This window comes from Cryptomeria japonica, chromosome 2 (genome assembly GCF_030272615.1).
Source record: "Cryptomeria japonica chromosome 2, Sugi_1.0, whole genome shotgun sequence".
Lineage (NCBI taxonomy): Eukaryota > Viridiplantae > Streptophyta > Pinopsida > Cupressales > Cupressaceae > Cryptomeria > Cryptomeria japonica.
Genome location: NC_081406.1, coordinates 476,259,730 through 476,274,322, shown reverse-complemented (window position 1 = coordinate 476,274,322; position 14,593 = coordinate 476,259,730).

The window sequence follows — 14,593 nt, the reverse complement described above, 5'->3', positions numbered from 1 at the left end:
TCTCATCATATATAGTAATGAGAGCATCTAAGGCTATTTGAGAATATCCTTTGGTAGTGTCATGAGATTCTTTGCCCAAATTAGCTTTGCTAATAGTATAATCTATGTCTTGAATTTGGTCAATGTCCTTCTCAATAGGAGGAACAACAATCTCGGCATACTTATTTTTATCTTTGTCTACCTTAATCCTTGAAAAGTTCTTGGCTTTCTTGGTGGCCTTGGGATTAGTAGAGATTTGTCTAGGGAGACATCTTGTTTCTTCCTCTTAGGAGCATTTGAAAACAACCATGGTGGTAGGGAAGAATCATCATCAACAATTGCAAATAATGTTTGAGATGGATTTGCTTGTTATTGAGTAGTAGTAGTCAAAATAGGTGAAGTTGTAGTAACAATTTGAAAAGAATATTTTCAAGAGATGACTCATCAGGTCTAGGAATAGTTTGTGTCATGAATTTATCAAAGTAATCTAACATAGTGACTAACACTTCAGAAAAAATTGGAAAAGTAGAGAAAAAATTTTCAATGTTATCATGAAGGGTATCCAAAGTAGACTCGTTAGTAGTAGTGGAAGGAACATGAACAATTATACTAGGAGTAATATAGGTGATAGTAGATCGAAAAGTTTTTGACTCAACAACTGAAACAAGAACATGAACCATGGTTGAAAAAGAATTGAGATACCTATGGATGGGACTCATGAGACTTATCTCACTGAGAAGTCTTGGAGGATTCTGGCAATCCCTCTTTATCACATCCATCATCATGTTTTTCACTATCTTCCTCCTTACCATCATGTTGATCCACCTCAATAGGCTCTAGATTTGGAAGTTCATAGTCTGAATTCTCACCTTGTACCTCAATTTCCTTTGCATATTGACCATTTGAAATGGATGTCTCTCCCTAGGTTTTTCCTTTATTAACCCCAACTATAAATTTCAACTTTGGAGCTTTCTCTGGAGTAGCAAGATCTTGTTTGTTCTTTGTCCTAATCTCCAACCTTTTCCCAATAGGTCTAGCAGTATCATATTTAGAACCAGTGGAAAAGGGTGTCAATTGGATTCCTTTGTTACTAAGCCAAACATTAGTATTCACAATAATACTTTGGAATCTATCCCTATTGAAAGTTGCTTCTTTTTGTGTCCACTGAATAAGTGGTAAGGGTTTTCTTGAAAATTCATTTTCTACATACACATGAGATCTAAGAAATTTTCATCATCTTCAAGATTATCTGGAATATCTGAAAGATCAAGCTCTTGAATTCATTTCAATATAAGTTGGCAAAAATCCAGTTTCCTAATATCATGTTTTGCCCTATGGTAAACCTTGATATCTTCAATGTGATGTACATGGATACATGATTTCTTCAATTTATTCCTCATTCCTCTATAATCAAAGTCCCTCATTGATTTGAAAAATCTTATGGTTATTCTTCTCATCTCCTCCTCCATTGCCCTTGATTTGACAATTGGATTGATGGAGTATTTACCAATAGTCAATGAGAACTTGAAACCTGCCTTATGTGAACTAGACCATGCCTCATGCAATACCACCATTAGAAGATCCAATTCTATCAAGACAATTTTATTCGATGGGTACCTTAGGAGCATGAAAGGTTCACCATTAAAACATCCCATTGTAAGGTAGGTAAAGGTAGGGAATTGTAGGAACATACAACCATATTGGTTCACCACATTCCATGCATCATCAAACACCTTTTTGTTGTCTACAGTTTTGTTTAGCATGCACATATAGTCTCCAAAGAATGCATTATTCACCCTTCAAAAATTATAGAAACTATTCTTCAATACCAACTAGGAATAATATTCATATACAAAAATTTGTCTTTTGTCTCATGATATAGATAAACCTAGGAAGTGCCTCATAGAAGATGTAGCATATACCAGATACGATGTCATATTAAACTTGGGGGTAGTTGGTACCTTGGTGAGTTTCTCGCACAAGGCATCACTTATTTTCTTACCTCAATATATTTTATCTTTGTTTTGCCTAATGAAATAGATGTATTGATATATCCATTCATAATAGGTATCTAAAGTATGAAGTTCCTTAATTATACTTAAAAGAGTAGCCAAGTTATTAAATTATTTAATAAGATCACTCATATGAAAGGTTTTCAGCCACCTAGCAATAGTAGGTCTTGAGATATTCAACCAATTAACATTCATATTTTTTCTACAATTATCAGAATTGTTTTCATATTAACTTTGTGATGATTGCATGGTGATATCAACATACTTGTCATGTTTGGAAACTTGAAGATAGTGTCAAAAAAGTACTCATCAAGCCTAATAAGATTTTTTCCACTAGCATCTCTTACACTTTTTCTAATAGGATCAAAATGATTTGCAACTGCAAGAACAAATTCATGGTCCCGAGCTGACATTGGAAATGTTGAAGACCAGATGAGTACTACAATTGATAATAGGCTTCATATTATAGTATGAGGGTGATTGCTCGATCCTTTTAAGAAATTTTGCTAGGTCCACATGACCTATTTTAGTATCCCTTATATTATCAATATTTGAATATACTAATGAAGGCAAAAAGACCGGATGCAGATCTTGGTTTTTGAACTTCATTGTCTTCTTGCCTGGAAATGGTTCCATCATCTATACAAGAATGGAACTCTAGCATAGAGAAATCATCAATACTTTAGAATAACAATCACCAACCATCTTGATCATTCAAACTGAATAGGATCATGTATGTGTTGAATTTGGTACTATTTGGGTTACAAAAAACCTCATTGTATCTTAACAGATCAAGTGTAAATTGGGTCTATGAACCCTATTTACATGTGTGTGCATTTAGTGTGATTTCTCTTCATAGATCTGACTTACACTAGGAGGCTAAGTGTAGATCAAAGGTGTAGTTCAGGTTTGTAAGTTCAAACTGCACATTGAAAATGGGAAGGATAGAACTAGGTATAGTTCAAACCTACAAACCCGAACTACACTTGGGTAAAACAAAGCATCAATGTAGATCAAGTCTATAGACTTGATCCATTATTTAAAAGTGCATAAGATGGAATAGGTGTAGGTCTAGTCTATTGATCCTAACTACACCAAGAAATGAGATTATGGTGTAGGTCGGACCTACAAACTTGACCAACACCAAAAAAGAGTGGAAATGCAAAGTGGTGATGTTTAGGTTTGTAATCCCAAAAAACACTAGTGATATGGTGTGGTTCGGGTTTAGAAACTCGAACACCACCATACAAACAATATTGTACATGGATTAGAACATGGTGCTATTTGGGTTTATAGGCCCGAGCTGCACCATGAGGATGATGTTGTTTGGGATGGTAAACTCGAACACCACTACAAGAACATAGGGCAAAGAAAGTTAGAAACTATATGTGGTATATAGGTTGATGAACCTGAATACCACCAAACATTGGTGTGATTCAAATTCACCAACCTGAATACCACCAAAGATAGGGAAAAAAAAGAGAGGATATGGTGTGATTAGTGTTTACAAACCCTGAATCTCACCAAACAAATGACAATGTGGTTCAAGTTCGTAAACCCCAACCATAAAAATGAAAGATGAAGATTCAAAACAAGGATAAGGTGGCCCAGCTAGGGCATGAAAGAAAAAAATGATGGACCACAAAAATAATAAGAAATCCATTGAAAATGAAACTTACCAGGAAAAACACTAGGAATCACTACAATTTCGGAGGAGGAGAGAGCCCAAAAAATTCACATTCAAACAAAATGAAAGATCAACAAGAGATAATGTGGGATGAAGAGATTAAAAGTGAATTAAAAGACTCCTAAAACAAATTGATAAAGGAGACATTTACTTCAACAAGGAGTGCAATTAATATTTGCAAATCGGGTCCATAAACCTGATTTACACTTAAAATTACAAGCCAAGGTGCATTTTAGAAACTTATGGACCTGATTTACAACTAAATGTGTAAAGGGAAGAGCATAAAGGGAAAGGTGTAAATTGGGTCTATAAACCCGATTTGCACCTAAAGACCAAAATGGTGTAAATTGGGTTCATATACTAGAAATAAACCTAAAACTAAAAGGGTAAGGAATTCCTAAGAATTTCAAAACAACAATCACATGCAAGGTGATAGAATCATCTCAAAAAGCATGCATAGAGCATGTAAATTTCAAATGAGCCAAAAATTTATAGGGTTACCCCAACTTTTCCTAATTCCAAATTGGGGATAACATAAGTAAAGGGGGAGCCTTCCCTTATAATTAGGAGAGATTTAATCTCACATACTGTGGCTGAAACCACAATTTTGTGAACTTCCCTAGTTTACAAAATTTTCAACCAACACACCTTTTCCTCCACATTTTGTGGTACCTAATTTTGATAAATATAAATGGAAAGGAGATCCCAAGGCACACATTAGAGAAATTTTCATAGCTTGTGTAGATGCTTAAATTAATTATTTTTAATTAATTTAACCCTCCTACATAATTAATTTATTTAATTGTGTTAGCCTTCATTCTTCTTAATATTAATCGAATTTAATTCAATTAATATTGTCACTATAGTCCATATAATTGATTTATTTAATAAATCAATTTTCCCTTTTTCTTCTAAAGCACTCAAAAATTAATTCTTCTTAATCCCCCCTTTAAAAAATAACTAATCTGTGTGATTCCTACAAATCACCTTTTTCTAATCTATCATTAGCCTAATTAATTCTTCGAGAAACTCTCATAATCCTACTTAGCATTATTATTCAATTTTTAATTACCCCCACTCATTCTCTCTCCTAGTCAAATCCTCCTACAAATCCCACTTGTTCCTAATCCCCACCTAATTCTTCTAAATAGTCCCCTTAGTCCCTTGTTAGTGGCTAATCTCTATGATTAGTCACAAAAGCCAACCATCGCCATTTATGGCTAAATCCTCTTGTCCCCCTCCTCATCTTCCACCTTAAATGCTCTCTTTTTTAGTGAATGTGAGATTTTCAAAATCTCGCATTCTCCCATGTTTCTCATCTTCCCAAGGAATTTTAAAATTCCTTTTTCCTTTCCTAATCCCCATTGTGAGGCCCTACCCTGGCCCATCCTATCTCTTTAGTTATTTTCATATTGGAACTATTATGGATGCTAGTTTTGACACTCTATGGATATAGAACTTTATATGGTCCCATGATTTTTGGTAATATTGATATATATTGATGCTCCATTTCTATGCCTTGTGGATTATAGAATATTATATGATTCTAGATTAGGGTAACATTTTGATGATGTATGTTATTATCTGAATTTCAAGATTTGTTATAATGCTAGAAATATGTTTGCATATCTTGTAGATGGATCAAATTTTGAGGATTATGATGAATTGCTTTGATTTGTGACAAATCGTATTTTATAATGACCAGTCTTTGCAGAATGAATGTATTGTATTCTCATTATGTGTTTTATATTATATGAGGCTATTGGGAAGTACTAATGTTTAAATTGAGATGTGCAGGAAATTATCCATGTGACCATGGAAATATTATGGAGAATCAAGCCTAGGCCTATGTGCATTAGTAAAACCAGGGGTTGTCTATTTGGAGAGACAACACCCCGTATGTATTGTATTTTATTCATAAATGTAAAATGTTGCATGAGTGTAAATTGTATTTATTGAATTGTTTAAATTGTTTAAGGGACAATTGCCACATGTGTATTGTGATGTGGAATTATTTTGTAGTGTCACTTGACACCTATGTAGTATGTTGAGTTGGCAATTTATCATGTCACCTTTTTTGAGAGTTTTATTTTTGTTAATTGTTATATCTCCTGATTATCCTTGAAGGAACCAATAAATCTAGGTTAGTGAGCCACAAGGAGGGTCAACTCAGAGTTGACCCGTAGGTTAACTTCAGGTGGACTTTTTGAGGGTCAAATCAACTCCTAGAGTCAATTTTAGAGCATTTCTATTAGGCCTCATGGGGTACCTATGGGTGAAGGCCAAAATTGGCCATGTGTCTTTCCCTTAGGACTTGTTTAACCACCCAAAAAAGTGGCTTTTCCAAGATGGACGAATTCCATCTATAGGAGTGCCCTCCTTGGTAGGATAACCTTCTTGAAGGGAGTAATCCCTCTTCCCCATTCCATTTCCCTTCTCTAGGTACCTAGGTTAGGGAGTGTGTAAGACCTAGGGAAGACCAACCCAATAGGGGATCCCTCACTCTATCCAAGAGGTTGGAAGGAGTGAGAGAGGCCTTCTTAGGCTAAGAATGGAAGCTTAGTGAGCTAATCACCCACTCTCCATCCTTGGAGATTTTTTTTGGAGAAATTTTGGAGAAAAAAAACCAGTTTTTAGGATAGCAAAATTGGGGCCAAGGAATTGTAGAAAAAGGGGCAGCTCTTCATCAAGCTTTTCCCTAGATTTCCCTTGGCAGGTCAAGGTTGGTGTTATTTTTCCCTCTTATGTAAATGTAAAAATGTTATAGAATGCTTGAATGGAAATTGTTGTAACTCTTTATTTGTGTTGTATTTGTAAAAATCTATGTGTTTTCTTGTTTATTTCTGTTTTATGTATTGTGGTGCTTGGGGAGTGTTCAAGACCATCCTTTCCTTGGGAGGAAAGATTGGTCTTGGGGGTGGAAGGAGCTTGACAGCCCTTAGGGTGAGAGGCTCTCATTTTGAGAGTGATCTCAAGGGTCTGTCCATGAGACCCTTACTACTTTCTTTTGTGTTATTTCTCTTGGGGGTCATAAGGGGGAGCAAATATGGCATGTTTGCCTTTTTGGGGGTCATAAGGGTGAAGGGATTAAGGATGATTTTTGGTTATGCTTTCATGGGTGCCATGAGTTGGCTGTAAGTTCTATTTAGCAGATTTCTCCCCTAGGGTACTTGGTCCACTTCCACCCTAGTAAGGCATCACATTTCATGATGGAGTTTTAGCTTGGGAAGGGATGTGTCTGTTGTGTTGATTTCTTTTCCCCTTTGCTTGGTTGTAACCCCGTCTAGGTCTTGATTCTCCAAGCTCGGGGGTGGCTTCTGGTAAGCCTAGGCTGGGAGGTGAGCATCCCATGGTCACAGCCCTAAAGTTTTACATGCAGGTTGCTAGGATAGGAACCTAGGAGTTGCAGCTTTGTTTGGTTGTAGATTTTTATCCAGATTCAGATTTCTATTTAGATGCAGAAAAGCAAAAAAAATAAAAAAATAAAATGTAATTTTATGAATTGTTGCAAAAAGAAAAAAATGTAAATTGAAGGGCTTTAAGTTGTTTTCTTTTATTCTCTGTATAAAGATTAAGAATGAGAGACTGGTTGGATTAATCACCCATTTTAAACATGGGCCATTGTAATTAAATATTCTGTAAGCAATGTAAATTTTACTTAAAATTTGAAGCCTATTATGTTGCTGTAGACTATATCTAAATTTGGTCTCAGAAAGAAGTCTGTTATCTTGTTTATTTCTGCAATTTAAAGAAAAAGGAAAGGGATGCATTAGGTTTAAATATTTACTTGCATAATTTATTTACTGCTATTTTATTGCTTTGGACTCTGTTTAGGCATAGCTAAAAAAAAGATCTAGTATTTACTCATTGCTGTAGAAAGTATGTTGCATAGTTGTTGTTAAAAAAAAAAGAAGATATATTAGTGACTTCTGAATGCTGTATATTAGGATAAATTACTCCTAGAAAATGGGAATCTAAAATCAGTGAAAGTGCTAGTATTTAACCCACTCCTGTAAGTTGTGACACAGAAAAATATAAATATATGAACTTGGTTATTGCTGTTAAAAGACTAAGGTCTGTATGCTTAGATGTTAGAATCTCAAAACAAAGGGTTTCCAGCCCTATTGTCTTACATTTATTTATATATATCTATAAATATATAAGTATATATATATATATTGAAAAATATAAATACTTATATATATATAAATTTCTATATGTGTATATCCCTGCAACAAAAAAAAAGAAACATATTTTGGCCTTGTGTATTCCTTTTACAAAAAAAATATAAAGGATTGCATGCTACTGTGTTAAAAATAATTCAAAACAAGCTTCCTAATCCTACCAGGTTGATATATATATATATATATATCCCTACATCTGAATCATACTCAATGGATACCCTTTAAAAAAAAAAAGGGGTATATGTATGTATTCTGGTCATGGCAGTGAATATATATATATATATATAAATATATATACATATAAAAATATATTTATATATATATATAAATATACATACATACATACATACATACATACATATATATATATACTTTTTTATATATTAAAAAAAAAATATTATAAAAAAAAAACTACAAAAAAATATATAATGGAAATCGGGGCTCACGGCCGAGCCACTGTGTGTTAACATAGTGGACGGCTCATGGCCGAGCCACTGTGTTTACACACAGTGGGCGGCGTGGAAGGCACCACACTGTGTGTAGGCACAGTGGAACGGCTGCAGCCGCCACTGTGCTACACACAGTGAGCAGCGCCCCGCCACTGTGTGTATACACAGTGGGCGGCGGTAATCCCGTCCGCCACTGTGTGTGCACACAGTGGGCGGCGCTGCCCGCCACTGTGTACGCACAGCGGTGTCCGGGGGAGCCCGCGCCAAACCCTCTGCTCTTCCCACTTCGAAACCCTCTGCCATGCCCTAACCCGCCGTACCTGCAATCTCACACACACACACACACTCCAAAACAAAAAAAAATGGTATAATAAACCCTAACCCATTTCGGGTCAGGGCATAAATTTAAAAGAAAATAAAATAATTATGGGAATAAATAGAAATGCAACCCTAACCCAATTTTGGGTTAGGGTTAACATCTTTTGAATAAAGGATTTCTTTATTTAAAGAAATTTAAAATTAGAGATGGGAAATTTAAATGGGAGTTTAAAAAAAATTAATTTTAATTAATAATTAGGGTTATTTAAATAATTGAATTAATATATGCTTATATTCTATAGAGAATTAAAATTTTAATATAGTTGGATAAACTATACCCTAAATTTATCTAATTAGTCAATAGATTATCCTCAATTTAATTGTGGACATTAGGTTATATTGTAAATGGGGAAAATTCAAAAAAGAGAAATTGTAAATTAATTTTATGAACCATAAGCCTTTGTGACTGGTTTGGGCTGAACTAATTAAATCATCAAAATTAAGAGGTTAGGGAAAATTAGAATTGGCTTTAGCCTAATATCGGATTTAGTGGGCAGATGGTGTTATAAAAACTTAAACCATATTGGTTGGATTTAAATAATAAATTTGCGTGTGCATCAATTAATTAATAGTATTATCATTTTATGATCGGGAATGATTTAATACATTAAGATAACCAATTAACCCCTGTTTTCAATTAGCGACAACTTAATTAAGGTAATTGAGCTAGCTAACTGATCCGTAACACTGATTAATCTCCACCAATTTAAGTCGCTCGTTCGGGTTGGTTAATTAACCTAACGTTAGTAAACAATTTTATTTTCACCCTAGTTAAGACAAAACTCTAATAAAGTTATTATAATTGTAGGATATATTGCAAGTTCATGTGGTCAAAAAAAAATTTTGTTGTTCCATTTTTGTGCCCAAAAGTTGGGCACGACACCCATGCACACAATTTCTTGGAAGTTTTTAATTCCATGTGCATCCCCCAAGGAATTTTTAATTCCTTTTATCCGTCCTAGGTGCATTGGGAACTTTTCCCCATGTACCTTGAGGAGGGTGGAGACAAGAAATACCTTTATGATAAATCTCTTGATCTCCACCACCCTTCTCATATCATTGTCCCTTGATCCATGCGATCTCTTCCTCTCAATCCTAGCCCTCTATTGCCTTTCAATATTTACCATCCAATTCTATAAATTGGGGTCTCCCTCCCCTCATTTGACATCTCCAATCTTAGTAAGTTTATGTTTCCATCTTGAGTCCAAGAATCTATTCAATAGCCTATACTATAATCAAGTTTCCTACATATCCATACTTAGCCATTTTCATCCCACTTGAGCATCCATCATACATTCATCAATTCAACTCTTGATCCATTTGTTGTGCACATTGGAGATTCATCCACATCAATCCATTGAGCTAATCAAATCAAGTTGGAGAAGGGGCGCTACTTCAACCTCACCAAGATCTCAATCCGAGGAAGTAGGTGAAATTTGGGGAAGGTATAATGGTTATTTGTTCATTTTAGTGTTTATGCTTTGTGTTTTTTTACCTCTCTAACTATTACACATTCCTTAAATTTTCTCATCTTCATTTTGGCATGCCCGGTGGGACCCATGTCCTAGAAATCTAATCTTTTTTGCAGGTTTTTCATGATTTTTAGCTACAGGTTGCGGATCAGCACGAGTGTCTACACAATAGCGCATATGCTTACAAATTGACATGAGCGTTTGAATTTTGATTTTCACAAACCCTCCTTTTACAGGATTATCGATCAGCACAACCGACACGGTTTCAGCGTGTTCACAGTTTTAAATTTACTTTACTTGATAGATTAGATTTCAATTTGATTTTTGTTCTTAATAAGTTAAAAAAAAAATTAAATTAAGTTCTAAATCCTATTTTTAGTTTAAAAGTTCAATTTTTGGACTAATTACGCATCAGAACGTGCGCAGGCGGATCAACGCCTATGCTCTAGATCTAGTGCATCAGCTGGACCCTATTAGCCCACTCCCTCACATATTTAAAATTTAATATTTTCTATTTTTCCTGCTAACTGTTTATGTGTTTTCTTTTAATGCGTATGCACACGCATTCGCGTGTAGGCTTCTTCATCAACGCATCCGGTCAGGTATAACTGTAATTAATTTTTTTAAATTTTAAATCCTTTTTTTTTTGCTTTCTAGGTTTTCTAGGTAGCAGACTCACTTCAGCGCATGTGTAGGCAAATAAGCACCTTTGTAGGCACTGCAGCGTGTCCGCCTGTGGAACAACACCAATGTTGTATCCTCAGGGATTTTTATTTACTGATCAAATTGTTAGTTTTGCAGGTCTGCACCGTCTATCCAAGATTAGAAACTGAGACTAATAACTCATTTTTTTGTAGCACATTTGACGAAGACATGTTTTCTCCACTAGTTTAGGTGTTTTTCATGCAATTCTAAACTAGCAAACACTTACTTTTGGGCTTAAAATTTTTACAAGTGATTGTATTTTTTAGAATAGTTGCACATTTTGATTTTCTAAGGGTTAAAGAACAACATGTCTTTTGTGCCTTATTTTATTTTGATTTCATGCTTTTACCTTTAGAGGGCCTACCTTCTCAATTTTTCTTGGCACCTCACATAGGCATTGATGAGAGGGGAACAACCCAAGTGGCAATGAGCTAAAGCCAATCTCTTCTGAACCACTATAAATAAACATGTTTGTGACAAAAGTTGCAAAAAACATGTGCTGATTAGTTCATACCGACACTATGTCTCCCCATAAACCCTATAGAGTGTAACCTCTATAGGCTGGGAGCCTTCCGTAACTACTGAGTGTAAAGTGTCGCATGTATGGCCACATGAACAAATGCCCTAAATAATAACTCTTGTGTTTAGAAGACAAAAAACTTCTAGTCAATTGTGCAGGAGGTCAGACCTTCGAAGGTGCTCACATTTTTATGGCTCTTAGTAGAGATACAAATTTCACCATGGGGAGTTTTCATGGGAATCGATGCTTGGCTTCCCCAGAGAAGTGAGTGTCAAGGGTGGAGCCAGTGGGTTCAAGCATCTAAGTATCTTCTCTAAGTAAGCATAGTTCTAAAACCAAGTAAGATTGATGACTATTGTCCTTGCCAGCCTTAGGAAATGTTGTAAAGGTGAATGATTGTCTTTGAATCACACTTGGCCAATGTGTTTTCTATGCTTGATATTTTCTTACCAAGAGTAGATTGACAAAACAACCTCCCCACTTTCCACATTTGACAAACATTATAAAGTCCAAATTTACACAGCTTGCATAGTCAAAGTCCAAATCTAGTCCACCACATTTTCACCTCATGTTCCATAAGCCTAAGTTGTACAAGCATCCCAAGAAGTTTTTCCACCATCTAATCAAGAAGAAGAATCTCACTCAAGCCCAACTTGTTAGACGTTGTAAGTTTTGGTACACCAACCACAAACTCTTACTTAAGCATAGGACCTTCTTGCGTAGATATCATGATTATATTCATGGTCATAGCAATGTGTTTGATGCTAGTGATGAACTAAGAGTCTGTGCCCTACACCAAGGATAGAGCTTGTCTTTCAATACCAACTATCATCAAAATCAGGGTGGTCACATCCCTTCATACAATTTTCCGTTTGAACCTATCACTTATTGAGTCATTTCAATCCCAAGGATAATCTAGTCATCAATTTCTTCTAGTCATCACTATCATCCTTCTTTGATCTTTCATCATCAAAATTTTCCAACGACTTAGCACATAAGTCAACCTCTTAATCAAACCTTAATCAAATCAATCCTTAATCAATCATCCTTCAATCAATCATCCAAATCAAATCAACCTCACTCTAAGGTTTTATACCTTGTGAAGTTTTATTTAGACCTCATCTTAAATCAATTAATCATTTGGCTCTTGTTCTTGGGAAATAATCTCCCCCAAGTGCCTTTGCCTCATCTTTTGGGTCGATCAAGACCCCAATCCTACGTCTTTATTTTTCTTGGGATCATTAGTCTCCCTTTAGTAGAAAGAGACTTTTATCATTATCCTAAGGTCTAAATTTCACCCAACTTGGTTGTCACCTTGTTTGTGGTTTTCATCAATATCCCTCACCTAAAATCCTCATCTAAGGACTAAGGTGTAATCTTGATCAATTTTTGTCCTAATTTAGAGACCCCATCAATCATTCAACCCAAATTCAACAAGATCAAATCAAAATCCCAAAAAAAATTGCTAAGTCCTTTCATCGAGCTCTTCTTCCAATTAATCTTCCCTAAGATTATTCTTGTATGGTAACAACTTGATCTCAAAAGAAGAAGATGGCTGAAGAACAATATGGTTGCCAGACATTAGTGTCCTATATCAAGACCCTACACAAGATCCCATGCAAGGGAAAAATGTGCAACCCGACATTCAAGATCCACGACCACAAATGGACCCTAACATGGTTGATCAAGATGATCTCACCCTAGAAGTGTGAACATTCCTAGAGGATTCATACAATCAAGAAATGATGGAGAAATTCATCCACCACAATTTTGGTGGTCTCTTAAAGACCCTCATTGAAAATGGAGCTGGTCTTCCCCCTAATTTTGATAGATCCATTCTTGATAAACAAACATAGGGAAAATTTGATCCTACTCACATCATTGCACCTATTATTCATCCTCAATGTATAGCACCCATGGTATCCATCCTTGTGGTCTCCATCCAACCTTCTTATTTGACATCTATACCATTATCCAACTTGATCGCATCTATTCTCCACTATGCTTCTATGCCATCCTCTTGTACTCGCCCATATGTCTCTGTTCCCCAATCTTCCATCCCTCTCAACAATGTCACTAGTTTCATCAATACTTCTCTTCCTCACGCCACCACAATCTGCGGGTCATGACCAATCATCACCTCTCCAATCCCCATCACATCGGTCATCACGTCTCACATTCTCACTTCTTCATCCTACGAATATATTTGTGGTGGTGGTATATCTTCCACAACTCACTAGATACCCGGGGCAAACATGATCCATCATGTCCAAGACCCACAATATGATATAATCAAGGAAATTCAAGACATGAAAAACATCATCAAAAACATGAAGGAAGGGACTAAAAAAATAAAACCTTATTCACTTGAGTAATTTTGTCCTTGTCCTTGTGATCCTTCAATATCAGCTGCACCTTACCCGCTAGGGTTTGAGATGCCTAAATTCATGAAGTATGAGGGTCAGGGGGACCCCCGAGACCATGTCCGTGAGTTTTACATCTTATGCTAAGAAGTATCCTATAGTGATTTATATCTTCGTATACTCTTCCCTAAAAGTCTCACGGGAGACTCTCTTGCATGGTTCTCATCCCTACCCAAAGGTTTTATCACCTCCTTTCTGGACTTAGCAGAAAATTTTGTGGCCCACTATGCTTACAACATTGTCAATGATGTTTCCATGATGGAACATTGTAACATAAAACAAAGGCCTAGAGAAACCTTTGCCAACTTCTTGCAAAGGTGGTGACACCTTATCAAAAAGTTCCAGTGGGACATACTAGAACAACACCAAATTGAATTATTTCAGAAGAATCTTGTACCCAAACTATCAAAACCCTTGAAATCTTAGCGTATAAATTCTTTCCAACATTTGACTGACAAGAGCCTAGCTCATGAATGTGTCTTATTAGAGGATGATGCTCTAAAGCATTATCAAAAAACAAATCAGAATACTTCCTCTTATCACTATGATAAACCAAAATTTTGGTCTAAAAATAAGAACGTAGTCAATGATGGTGTCACTGACACAAAGTGGGTCCAAACCATGGTCGCTCCTCCAAAATCCACCACCACTAATCATAAATTCAACACGTAGCAAAACAATTAAAATAAATCTCAAATTCCTCCCAATAATGTCTCAGTCCAGGGCCGACCACCCCCAATCTAATAATCAGGATCCAAGGGAGTATACTCCTCTTACTGAGCCC